This window comes from Spinacia oleracea, chromosome 1 (assembly GCF_020520425.1).
Source record: "Spinacia oleracea cultivar Varoflay chromosome 1, BTI_SOV_V1, whole genome shotgun sequence".
NCBI lineage: Eukaryota > Viridiplantae > Streptophyta > Magnoliopsida > Caryophyllales > Amaranthaceae > Spinacia > Spinacia oleracea.
This window is the reverse complement of record NC_079487.1, coordinates 6418770-6433346: the sequence shown is the minus strand read 5'-3', so window position 1 is coordinate 6433346 and position 14577 is coordinate 6418770.

The window sequence follows — 14577 nt, the reverse complement described above, 5'->3', positions numbered from 1 at the left end:
TGATTTAGGCCACTACACGATCTCGAGAAAGTTCGGGACAACTGTCATCGACTTTCGGGAGCCTTAGATGCTTACGGTTGGGTCTCAAAAGTTAGACTCGGTGATATGGGCGAAGGATGATGCCTTTTGCAAATCGCCCATTGAGCGGAGGGCGGAATGAGAAGACCGGGCGAAGAAATACAATTTTGAAGTCTTCAACGCGCGCCCGATCGGGCGGGCATCGCCTGATCCGGACCGGGCGGGCAATCTGGGAGCTGCTGTGGGCATTTCACAACCGCCCGATCGGGCGGAATTTGGCCCGATCGGGCCGACTATCGGTCGTCTGCCCGATCGGGCTGCCGTCTGCCCGATCAGGCGGCCGTCTGCCCCTGCAGTTTTTTCGCATTTTTCATTTCGGGTTTTGGGCTTTATTTTGGGCAAACTATAAATACTAGCTCCTTATATTGTTAGTGTTACCTTATTTTCTAGTTGAACACGTAGTTTTATTCTCTCATTACTTAGTTATTCTCTCAACTTGTTGCAAACACTTAGTTTTAATTTCAATCAAAGCTTTAATTTTTCGTTCATCATTTCGTTCTTCATTTAGGTATTGATTTCTACTTTGCTTTATTATTTGCTTTTGGTCATGTTTTCCATAATATTAATTGCTTTGTTTATTGTTAATATGAGTCAGTAGTTTAATTTCTAGGGTTTAGGGGATCCATGAATGCATGATTGGGATTAAATGTGGACTTGATTATTGATTGTAATTTCTATAGCTTATTATAATTGCTCGTCAATTCTGTTCGGCCGGACTATTTTGATTTGAGTTTGATTAACCTTAGATTATGCGCCGAAATGTATAAATCTGATGTTTTTGGTCTGTGGCTATTAGATAGGAACTGTTTCTAGTACATAGAGAGAGCTTGCTAGTTATATTTTCCTAAGGAATTCATAAGATTCGAGAGATGCATGTTTTCCTAGTTATGATTGTTGATTAATTGTTGTTGTCCGTTGTCCATTCCCGGTCTGCAGTTGTGGTGAACCGTTGCCCTAGATTCCCTTAATATTGATATTTTTCTAGTTTGATTATTGCCTTAGTTTAATTTACAAAACAAACCTAATCTCTTGTTACCAATTCGTAGTAGAAAGAACATTGTTTCCCTGTGGATACGATCCCTACTTCCCTTGCTATATTATTAGTTGGTGAGCGTTAGGTTTATCTTTGATAGGAGTGCGATTTAGCCTGTCAAATTTTGGCGCCGTTGCCGGGGAAACGGTTTTGTTTTCTGTTATTAATTGTTTATTCAAGATTATTGTTTGTTACTTCTCAAGGAACTCCTGTTCCTTGAGACCGAATCTCACACCCGTTTTCAGTTTCTTTGTCTATGCGCAGGACCTTAGGTGAAGGAAGTATGTCCTTCACCCAAGGTGCATTAAGTCTAATACCAAGGTTCAGATTAATTGCGAACAATTAATTCAGTGAGATCAAGTGATCGGAACAGCTAGCTGGAGCAATGTTTCCGATCAGTGAGTTCTAATGGACATTGAACTCACAACTTACTCTTGACTGAACCTACAAGGTCACACCAATGACACGTAACAGATCACCGGATTAAATGAATCGGAAATTCATTTAATAGCTTTTCGGGAATTAGTTGGAAACGTATTATACGATACGACCTTTGTCGGAATCGTATATCGTATCGCGAATATTCGTCAGCTGGGCGACACGAATAAATCGTATCGTACGACGGTGATTCGTCGTATACGAAACAATAAATAATATATCGGAAATATATTAAATCGCGAATACGAAGGGCATCGGAGTTGCCGGCCCGTCGAGCCAAGCACGTAAGCGTGCAATGCCCAACGAGCCAGCAAGCTCGCGAGCAAGCAAGGCAAGCCCATTGGGCGCGAGCACGCAACAGCACGCATAGCGCAGCAGTAGCGACGAGCGAGCAAGGCCCACGGCCCAGCTGCTCGGCGCGCGCGCTGTGGGGTTCGGCCTGCAGTGTGTCGCTGGGCGCGGGCGTGTGTCCGTTGCTTGGCTCGCACGGCTTGCTAGCCGGCCTTGCTTCTTGCTTGGTCGGTTAGTAAGGTTAATGATATAAACTTACAACCTAGTTTCCAATACACAACACAATCATACACTCAAACCCTAGAGACACAGAGAACCTTAATTCTCTCTGTGCCTCCAAAGTGAGTTCTTCTCAAAAGCAAAGTATCTTGATCAATTGTCTAAGCTACGGTTATCAAGACGGATCTGACGTGTCGGTGAACCAAGTAGAGGAACGACAAGTGGAGTTCTTTGTTCGTGTTCGTTGACGGATTGACGTGGAAAACACGCTTCGAATGTAAGTTTGCTTAATCTGTTCTTTATACATGTTTCCTGGCTTTGGGGATTGTTCCGCACATGTTATTATGTTTAACTGTATTCCCCTACAGTAGGTACTAGTAATCTTACTCCGTTTGATCCTGAACCTGAAAGGACCTTCCGTAGAACTTTGTTTCAGAGTGTGGGAATTACCCTAACTCTGATTCTGATCATACTTTTGGCGATCTTTTTCCTTCAGATACAAATACAGAGATAGAGATGGGTGACGGAGTACCACCACCAGTTGAGCCAAGGCTTACTGACTATTCTAAGCCAAGTCTGTCTGTGCTACCCAAGGCAATCATGCCTTCTATTGCAGTTGAGACCTTCAAGATTGAGCCTGCATTGATTAACATGATTCAGAGACGCCAGTTCGGTGGGGAAGAAGGTGAAGACCCAAATATTCACATTCAATCCTTCATCCAATATTGCTCTACCATCAAGCAAAAGGGATTGACTCCGGAGCAGACTATGGAGATGCTTTTCCCGTTCTCTCTGAGTGGGAAGGAAAAGTTGTGGATCAATGGGTTGAATCGAGCAGCCATGAAAATTGATAACTGGGAGTCTTTGGCCCTTGTATTCTATGTGAAGTATTTCCCGCCTGAGAAGACAACTCGTCTGAGGGGCCAAATCATTTCTATTAGTCAACAAGCAGATGAGAGTTTCTTCGAGGTATGGGAAAGGTTCAAGGATGTACAGAGAGAGTGCCCACCCATGGTTTGAGTGACTGGTTTTTTATTCAACAATTTTACAATGGTCTAGGTAATGAGTCTAGACTTATTCTGGATTCAACTGCTAGTGGGAGATTCATGCAATTTGCTGTGACTAGAGCTATGGAGGTGACTGAGGAGATGGCCATTCACAATGCCCAGTATGGGAATCCTAGAGGTCTATCTAATAGGGGTGGTAAGCATGACTTGAATTCCATAGAACAATTAACTGCTCAATTGACTGCTTTACATTACAAGTTTGATAATATGCAAGTAGCAAATGCTCAACCTGCTCAACCTGTTAGTGTAGCTGCAATAAATTCTCAAACCGTCAATGTCTGTGATAGTTGTGGGATGTCTGGTCATTATGCACAGGAATGTAGGAGCTCTATTGAACAGTGTAATGCATTCCAGTCCTACAAATAGAATAATCCGTACTTCAACTCTTACAATGAGGGGTATAAAAACAATCTCCTACTATCATACATGAGTACTAATATTCAGAACCCCCATCGGGTTCAACACCCTCCACCATCACAACCATCATATCAACCACCACCACAAAAATCATACCAACCACGGCGTAACTACAACCAACAGTCCAGTGGACCACCTGGGTTCCCTAGACAAGACCCATCACCTTCACCGCCACAACCTCAACCCACACATTCTGATCCCATGCTAGTAGAGATGAGGAATATGATGTTGCAGATGCAGAAGTCTCTGAGTGAAAAGGATGCTAAAATTGATGCTCTTACCGCCCATAATAAGATCATTGATACACAGTGTAGACACCTACTTTTGTCCCCATTCCCGAAAGGGAAGGTTCGATGATGAAAGCATAAATCTCCACTTGACAACGCGTCTCCTATAAAATAACGAATCTCGATCACCCCTTTTCATTTCACCCGAAACCTGCTATTTATAGAAACCTGCTAAAAATAGTAACTACCGTAATGGGTAGTTGTTAAAAGTGGCAAGTCATAAAAGATAGAAATCTGTCAGAATTAGGTGTTGCACTCCGACATAAATCCTAAATAAGATGGAGATTAGGAGAGAATCCTGTTCCTAATATGATTCGAAAATAAGAGTCACGTATTAATTAAAATCCTAACGAGCCTAGAGTTTGTAACGGGCCCAGACGCATTCCGTCACAAGGTTAATACGCACTAAAAGACTCGATTAAGTCTCAAACACTTCGGATCCTAAGAATCCGAATCTGACTAAGAAAACAGCCCAGATCCTATTTTCAACGCCTGGCTCTGGGCGCCGAAATCTTCGGCGCCCAGGCCTGGGCGCTGAAATTACCTGGGACGTATTCTTTCCTAATTCCTCGTGGATTAGAGCTATACAATTCTATCTTTCCACGAACTCTTTTCTATAAATATAGCCCAAGTTCGACGTGAAAAAAGGACACACAACACACAATTATTATTCTGAGTATTGACTCTGAACCCCTAAGCCTAAGCCTCACGCTGGAAAACTGATCACGCGTTCTGTCGCAATCGATCCATAAATCGAACAGAACGTATCCCGTCCCATAATTTGAGATTCGTTAAATAAAAGGAGAAATAGCAAAGTCAAAGTGGTTAGTTTTCTGAGAACCGTGACGCACCTCTCAAGGGTGCGTCGTAATGTGTCCCTTTTCCATGATTTAATTGCTTTCCTCGCCCTTTTTGTTTTATCACGCCTAATAAATATGATATTTTTGGGAAATTGGATTATCATGCTAGGTCCCTTAAAACAATCTAAATCAGATAATCGCGTTCGATCTAGTATTATATGTTGCATATTGTTTAAATCAACTCAGATTAGTTTAATAGTTAACGCATGTGAAGGAAATAATGCCCTTGGTCCAAGTATGCATTCAATGTTAAGTCTAATAAATGCGGTTCAGTATTAATTAACAAGTTAATAATTCAGTGAGATCAAGTGAGCTGAATGCCTAGCTAGAGGCCGCTTCAGTTCAAGTGGAATTAATGATATTAATCCACAGCTTACTCTTGACTGAACCCGTAGGGTCACACAAATAGTACGTAAACGGATCAAGTATTTAATGGCATTAAATACTCCATCTATGGATATTCGGAATCGACGGATCTTGGTTTCAGTGGGAGCTGAGATCGTCAAAGGCAAGAAAAGAATACTCCGGAAATGATGATATTGCCGGAAACGGAAATATGGATCGTATCGGAAATATAAATATTATCCAAGTCGTAGATGTTGTCGGAAACGGAAACATGGTACGTATCGGAAAATATTATCGAAAATAGAAATATTGCCGGAATCGGAAATATTGCCGGAAACGGAAATATTGTCTGAATCGGAAATATTATCGGAATCGGAAAATAATTCCGGAAACGGAAATATTAAATATTTGTTCGAAACGGAAATTAATTCCGGAATCGGAAATGTTAAATATTGTTCGTATCGGAAATGAATTCCGGGATCGGAAAATTAATCGGAAGCGCGTCGTACGAATTAGCATCGGACGAGCTTGCTAGACGAAGGCCCAGCACGAAGCCAGGCCCACGTCCAGCAAGGGAAACGCGCGCCACAACACGCCAGCCCAAGGCTGCGCCAGGCCCACCGCAAGGCAGGCCCAGCGCGCGCCCAAGGCTGCGGCAGTCGTGGGCTGCGTTGCTCGGGCTGTGCGCGCGCGCGCATGGCGCCCCTCGTGGGCTGCTGTGCGTGCGTGTGTGTTTGTGTTCACATATGAAACCTAAAACGTACAGGATTCGTTTAATGATTAAATTCCTAATCCTAAAAGATAAATTAATTAAATAAGAGTTTCACTAGGATTCTAATTTAATTAATTCGTATCCTAGTAGGATTCCAATTCTCTTTCCATACCCCTATAAATATGTGGCCTGGGTTCACAATTTATAACGAGTTTTCAAGTATTCAAAGTGAGTTTTTGAGAGAAAAATTCGGTCACATATCTTGCCTAAAAGTGCCGAAAATTATTAGTACCTTAAGGGCGATTCTAGTTGGTCAATCTTAAGGCGGATCCGGACGTGCTGTGGACTATCTACGGAGGGACGGCACTTGGAGTCCTAAAGACTTGTTCTTGTTCGGTTCGGGCGCAGCTAGGGAAGGCACGCAACAAAGAGTATGCATCTAAACTATGCTATATGATTATGTGTAAATAATATGTATTCCTGGCTAAATGGTTTTTCCGCATGATTTATGAATTGTCATATGTATCATAACCTAACAGTGGTATCACGAGCCTCTTATTATTTTCATAATCTAAATTGCATGAACATGGTTAAATATTACAAATTTGCAAGAATTAAAAGGGGTGATTAGTTTTCGTAATTGTTAATTAATTGCAAATTGCGTTTATTTAATTATATGTACTCAGTTTTTCGGCAGTTTCTTCGTTACTCATCCAAATCGAGTGATTTTTGTGTCAATTCCGCATGTAAAAGGCATTCTAAAATTTTGACAAAAACAGTATTTTTCTGCCGAACCCAGAATTCTCAAATTCGAAGCCTTATTATGACTTTTCGAAGGTTTTAGTTTTTCGAATGCAAAATTTCGTAAATTTAAGATGTTAAATTAAATATTTGCGATTCTTGTTGATAAATCTTGAATTTTTGATTGACCTACTGTATATGTTTTACAAGTTTGAATGCCTAGCCTTGTTAATTATGCAATCTAATTTGTAATTATGATTAATTTGTTGAAAATTAGAATAATTTAGAATTAATTTGATTTTCATAATTAATTATAATTTAATTAGATACCTATGATTAAAAACCACCATAAAATTGTAAATTTATGATAAATTTTAAATTTTTATGACCTAGACTTAAATCCATGTTAATCGGAAATCAATTGAATAATAAATTTTCGATTTTTCGCCCTAAAATTATGAAATTAATATTATTTATTAATTTGTCATTAATTTTAAATATAAATTTTTTAAATTTTATGCGATTCGTTCATATTAGTTGCACGCACAAAGCAATGGACGCTACGTGTTACCCTTAAGGGGTGTTGTATAGTGCGGGCATGCGACGACGAGCAAGGGAGCTCGTCGCCCATGCGGCACGAATGCAATGAGCAAGGCCATGGTGCACGAGCACAAGGCAGTAGCCCTGCCTTGCGTCGTGGGCTATGAGCGATGGACGAATGGGCAATGGGCGAAGGCAAGGCACGGCAGTCGCGTGTGGGCAGCAAGCGAGCTGCGCCACAACGCGCACTGCCTCGCGCAAGCGCGCGCAGCCTCGCGCGCAGCGAGCGCAAGCTCGCGTGCCACGAGTGCTGCGCCCAGCGTCGATTCCGCGCGCAGCGAGCGCTGGCTCGCACCAAGCGAGCGCTAGCGAGCGCGCACAGCAAGCGCTGGCGAGCGCTGGCTCGCATGCAGCGAGCGCTGGCGAGCGAACGCAGCGAGCGATGGCTCGCGTGCATCGAGCGCTGGCGCGCGCGCAGCGAGCACAAGCTCGCGTGGAGTCTTGCGAAGGAAAGCAGCAGCAGCTATGCGACGCAGCGCATGGGCTGCGCGCACATGGCCAGCGATGGCTATGTGCGTGTGGCCCATGGGCGTTCGATGCGTAAGGTTGTTGCGTTACGATTAGATCGTTTTGAAATTTTAATTTGAAATTTTCAGTTTACGTAATTTTAATTAATTTTAAAATTAATAATTTAAATTATTTTCTTGGATTTTAATTTTGAATATTGTAATTATAATAAATTTTATTTATTCTAATTATTTTACTAAAATTAAAATCATGAATTAATTTAAATACGACTGAAATTAAATTAAACTTTTTGGATTCAATTATAAATTTATATGAGCTTTAAATTTTAATTAAATTTGTATGTTTCCGGTTAGACTAGAAATACATTTTTATGTTTAAAATTAGTAAAGCATATGAATTTATTGGTTTGAGTGGGAGCCCTTTTTAGTCATAAACTCTTGATTAGGTCTACAAATCCTTAAGGTTAAAACAACTTGATTAGAATTAATAAGGACTGAATAATTGGTAGATTATTGGTGCCCTTGATTAATTGCTGCAAATGTTTACTTGATGCATAATGTGTTTTACTAACCAGCTATATGGGCCATTCATGATAATGAATGGGTGAATGGTATATATTGTATATGTACTGTTTTGCAGGTTATGAAGTGACTAGTATGGCCCAAATAGGATAGAAATATGGTCTGCGTACCATTAATTTGAATGTAATTGGTCTAAAGTACCAAAGTTGTTTTTCAATTCAAATATGGTCTGCGTACCATCAAATAGTTGTAATTAGTTTTAATTATAGCTTATCCTATTTGAAGAAAATGGTGCCTCCCACGGAGATTTTCAATACGGACTTTGAAGTTAAAGCTTCAAGATGAAGTCGGGCCATACTAGATCACATTTATCTTATGCATGTTTTAAGTTATTTATTGCTTTTAAATATGTCTTAAAATGCATGAGATCAAAAGCTTGATTATGTTGCATGATTAAGGATTTTAGTTCACTTAAAATCTAACCAACATAGTAAGAGCCTTAAGTTCCAAACTTAAAAAATTGAGTTATAAGGTGCCATGCCAAAATATACACTTGCTTGGATATCCTTTACATCAATCTAGTATTAGTTTTCGCTCAGCAAGGTGTTACTTATTGGTCCTAAAGGGGCAAGGTACACAAATAATTGTGAGTACATGTTAGTTTTGGTGAAACTCAACGATATAAGTAAGGAGTCCTTTTATGTCGTGGCAAAATCGATAGGTTTACCTAATAAGTTCTTAGACGTACCTATCAACCAAGAATAGTTTCTAGACTATTAGCAAAAGGTTTTTGCTTACCTAAGATGTTTTAGGATTAAGTCGACAAACTGTGCTTAGTTCTTCAATGATTTTAGGATCTTGGAATCATTTTATTCACACCTGCCGGAACACATAATTCGAATAAAATGCTAATGACTTGTTTAAATTGCATGATTGCTTTCATTTTCAAGTTATTATTCATGATAAATGTTTAGACTTTGCATGCTTCAATGTATGTTTTAAATATTATTTATAATTAAATATCTTGCACTGCAGTAAATCCTTTTAGAAAGGTAACAGTAAATTTCCTCGATTGGTAGTGAATCCAAGAACGATTCACGGAAATGAGAGAAAGTGAGCAATTTAAAATGTACGTTTCTTTTAGCGACTTTTATGGTTGTTTTCGAATATCAAAATCGAATGGCAAACCAATTGGTGCTTGTGAATTCAAAATACAATGTAGTTTTGAGATCATAAAGCATTGAGTTTAATACGCTCAGCTTTACCAATGGTTAACAACCTAATATCTTTGTCCATTTAATTCTCGAATGAGTCTAGTCCCTAGACATTCGAATAGATCGATGCTTAGAGAACTTTAGAAGCTTCTGGTAAGATCATCCAGTTGAAACAAAATATTCAACATAAATTAAAATGGTAAAGAACCTTGTTGGTGACATTGGACATGTCTAACAAAGTATAAAAGTCAACACTAAAGAATTCAATTCTTAAGACTATAAGAAAGGGTACAAGAAATAGGAAAACGAGGAACAACTGAAAGGAATTTACGATTCCGTTTCTACCTATAAATTTATGTTTAAAGAGAAGTGACCTAGCAATCAAACTTCCTTGGTATCATATACCGCTTGAGGTTCTTACTTCGGTAAGAACTCAAACAATGGAAGCTAGGATACACTAATGACCTACAAGTGGGAAATGAAGCATGGCAATGCTACATTAGTTGTAGGGTCATCTAGTTTGTTTTAAGTCCTTTCAAAGGCTGGAACTAAATGGCTATTTTGTTCCATAATCAGCATACCTAAATTTCTGCTTCAAACACAGAAAGACTCACATTCAGAAGAACAAAAACAATGCTTGTTTGTTTGTTTATTTGAATGAAATGGTCATTTACGGGATGAGTCAATATGCTTGATTAAAACAAACAACTCTTTAAATAACTTTACTAGGTTCAAATCAACCCCTTGATTTGAGTTCCACTAATCTTTGGCATTGTTGCTTAGACCATATCAACAAGTTAACATTCAAAAGCTCTATTTTGATGGACTTTTGAAAGTTGATTGATTTCTAGATCATTTTAAGACAACTAGTCTTACTTGTTGAAAGTAACAAAAGATATGAACTATTGTTAGAACGCCTAGACGATAGAGTTCAAAGCTAAAGAAAGATTTTATGACTTTATTATTTCACATGGATTTGAGTGAATATAGGTTTATTGACTCAAATGTGATATAAGTTGAATCTGTTTGGGTAGTTCCAAGATTCAGAAGTATAAAATCCACTTGGCAAGAAATCATAAAGATCTAGGTTAGATCATGTTGATGATTACTTGAGACCAAATATGATCATCAATGATTGTGTGTTGTAATTTCACAATCTAGGTCCATAAGATATGGCATATCGTAGTTGGAATAATCGAAGTCAATTAGTACTTGATTCGATCAATGATGAATCATAAAGACTTTTCCTATAATTTCTAAAACAAAATGCTCAACTACCACCAAACTAAACCAAATTCGTCAAAGCTATTGAAAAGTAATTTCAGGATATCTTTTCAATTATATATATCTAAAGAGTTGCTAAACTCAGTGGGAGCTTAGTGTTTGTTATTCAACAAACTAAGGCCCAAGTCTAGATATATGTTTCATTGTGATTTATTCAAATGAGACACAAGGGTATTGTTTCTACCACGAATTTTTGAGAACATAATGTTTGTTTGCTCGAAATAATGTCCTTTTGGAGATTCGTTTCCAAAATGACAAGTGGGAGAAAATAGACCTCGAAAGTCTTCGAGGCGAACAACAAACATAAATGGACATTCCGGAGGCTTTTCGAAGTGCTTCAGAAAAACCGAACTTATTCTTTAAGGACTTTAGAAGTGGCTTTAAAGAATAGACATCTCTTAGAAGACTTTACAAGTGCTTCAAGGAGAACAGAATATTCAAAGGACTTTCAAGTGGCTATTGATATTCTATTGTTTGATGTTCTATACCCAGGTAGGCATAGAATTCAAGTCACTGAAACTATGAGATTCTTCTATTAGATAGTGAAGAAACATAGAGATCAGGTCAATGAAACTATGAGATTCTTCTATTAAATAGTGAAGAAACCTACAACTTGCAGTCAAACTATTATCATATAGATTAATGAGTTTGTGACTTGTAAGAAAGCTATGACGAAATATAGATTCCCTAAAATGGTTAGAGGCCATATATAGACTATATGTTTAAATGGTTAGAGGCCATAAAACATACTCAATGTTTTGATGACAAAATTGAAATTTTGTTGATTTGCAAGAATAGGTTCACACCTATTGGTTGCAAGTTTGTTTTAAGGATAAAAACCATCAAACATGGAATTGTGTTCACACACAAAGCTAGATTAGTTGCTAAAGGTTACAAGCAAATTCATGGCATGGATTGTGTTGAAACCTCATAATCGTAATGCTCAAGTCTATAACTCAAGCAATGATTGCATATTGGTACATATGACAATTGGATGACAGAACGTATTCCTCAATCAAATGTTGGAAGAAAACTATGTACATGGCATGTCATAGGATTTGTGGATCCAAATAAATGCTTGAAAAGGAATGCTAACTTATGAAATCTAAGTACAGATTTAAGCAAGCAATTGGGAATTGGAATTATATTTTAATGAAGCTAATAAGTATTTTAGTTTCATAAAATATACATGATTCTTATAGATATATAAGAAGTTTAGTGGGAGTACATAAAACTTAATTGGTCCTATGTGTATCACACACATATCTCTCTATTGTGAAATAGCATTCAAATGCTAATAAGTTAGGTTTGAAATTATTTATCAATGATGGACCAAGGCGAAACTTAGTACATACTGGGTATTAAGATCTGGTTACAAAGATCTCATAATATTGTTTTAGATTAAGTAATGGAATTTACTAAATCAAACACGAAAGACTAGTTGTTTATGTTAAAGAGTTCTTCACTGAACTTGGGAAGATCACCTATCTGCTGGCTTGATGGTTCTTCATTGAAAAATGCGTAGAACCACTCTTGAAGCAAGAAAAAGGTCTGCTAACTTGATGGTTCTTCATTGAGAAATGCGTAGAACCACCATGGTAGCGAGAAAGACTAGATCACAAAATAAACATACTCAAAAGATCTTATCATCTATCTCGAAGAACATTCGATGAAAAGGATATTTGGATTGGCAAAGCATGATAACTAAACCTATGCAACAAGTGAGAAGCAACACTTACATTGTAGCACTGGAAATCAAGCATAGCTTTGAAATTCCATGAACTGTTTTAGAAGATGGGTTTAAGGCCCATGGTTGTAAAACATTGGGGTTGAACATTTATCATATATGAAATGCATTTTCATATTCCATTTAATCTTGGTTTAGTATTAAATGATGAGTCCCTTCAATTTGACGATATATTCAAGATAGACTGTCAGGACCAGTCCTGTGACTAAGAAATGTCTATCAAGTGAACTTGAATGTCAAAGGTTGAAAATGGTCCCTAGTCGGAGTTTTCTATAAAATTGGACGCATAGAAAACATTACACGATTAGAATGCAAGATGACTAGTAGTTCTGTTTCTTGAACTATGTGGACATGGCAATGTCATAATCATTTGCATAGATACTTACTTTGGGAAGACTAGTATCGGACAAGACCTATGAAACTTTACTGTAAGAGATGAAAATCTGTCATTAGTAAATTTCATTAAAATTATTAGACACTAAATCCTCAATACCTGAGTGATTTGAGATTATTTGTTTGAGAACTGGTTGCTTTGACGTTGACCAACCGTCGCACCGTAAAAGGAGGCTATAAAGGCAACGCTCAGGTAATCACCTATCAAACGAAGTCTAATCTCAAGATCGCAAGATTGGGATTGTCCTCCCATAAATCGGGATGAGATGCTTAAAAGTTGTACAAGGCCACTCGGAGAGCTAGAAACTGTGAAATGCATGGCCGTGCTCGGATGAATCATAGGCTATGATTATCTGTTTATTTGATCAGTTGAACTCTGAAACCGAGGAACACCTCTGGACATAATAAGGATGACAACTCTTACCTTATGTTCAAGAGCAAGCATCGAGCGACAAAGGAATTAGGAAATGCACACTTGTCCCTAAGGACAAGTGGGAGACTGAAGGAAATAATGCCCTTGGTCCAAGTATGCATTCAATGTTAAGTCTAATAAATGCGGTTCAGTATTAATTAACAAGTTAATAATTCAGTGAGATCAAGTGAGCTGAATGCCTAGCTAGAGGCCGCTTCAGTTCAAGTGGAATTAATGATATTAATCCACAGCTTACTCTTGACTGAATCCGTAGGGTCACACAAATAGTACGTAAACGGATCAAGTATTTAATGGCATTAAATACTCCATCTATGGATATTCGGAATCGACGGATCTTGGTTTCAGTGGGAGTTGAGATCGTCAAAGGCAAGAAAAGAATACTCCGGAAATGATGATATTGCCGGAAACGGAAATATGGATCGTATCGGAAATATAAATATTATCCAAGTCGTAGATGTTGCCGGAAACGAAAACATGGTACGTATCGGAAAATATTATCGGAAATAGAAATATTGCCGGAATCGGAAATATTGCCGGAAACGGAAATATTGTCTGAATCGGAAATATTATCGGAATCGGAAAATAATTCCGGAAACGGAAATATTAAATATTTGTTCGAAACGGAAATTAATTCCGGAATCGAAAATGTTAAATATTGTTCGTATCGGAAATGAATTCCGGGATCGGAAAATTAATCGGAAGCGCGTCGTACGAATTAGCATCGGACGAGCTTGCTAGACGAAGGCCCAGCACGAAGCCAGGCCCACGTCCAGCAAGAGAAACGCGCGCCACAACACGCCAGCCCAAGGCTGCGCCAGACCCACCGCAAGGCAGGCCCAGCGCGCGCCCAAGGCTGCGGCAGTCGTGGGCTGCGTTGCTCGGGCTGTGCGCGCGCGCGCATGGCGCCCCTCGTGGGCTGCTGTGCGTGCGTGTGTGTTTGTGTTCACATACGAAACCTAAAACGTACAGGATTCGTTTAATGATTAAATTCCTAATCCTAAAAGATAAATTAATTAAATAAGAGTTTCACTAGGATTCTAATTTAATTAATTCGTATCCTAGTAGGATTCCAATTCTCTTTCCATACCCCTATAAATATGTGGCCTGGGTTCACAATTTATAACGAGTTTTCAAGTATTCAAAGTGAGTTTTTGAGAGAAAAATTCAGTCACATATCTTGCCTAAAAGTGCCGAAAATTATTAGTACCTTAAGGGCAATTCTAGTTGGTCAATCTTAAGGCGGATCCGGACGTGCTGTGGACTATCTACGGAGGGACGACACTTGGAGTCCTAAAGACTTGTTCTTGTTCGGTTCGGGCGCAGCTAGGGAAGGCACGCAACAAAGAGTATGCATCTAAACTATGCTATATGATTATGTGTAAATAATATGTATTCCTGGCTAAATGGTTTTTCCGCATGATTTATGAAT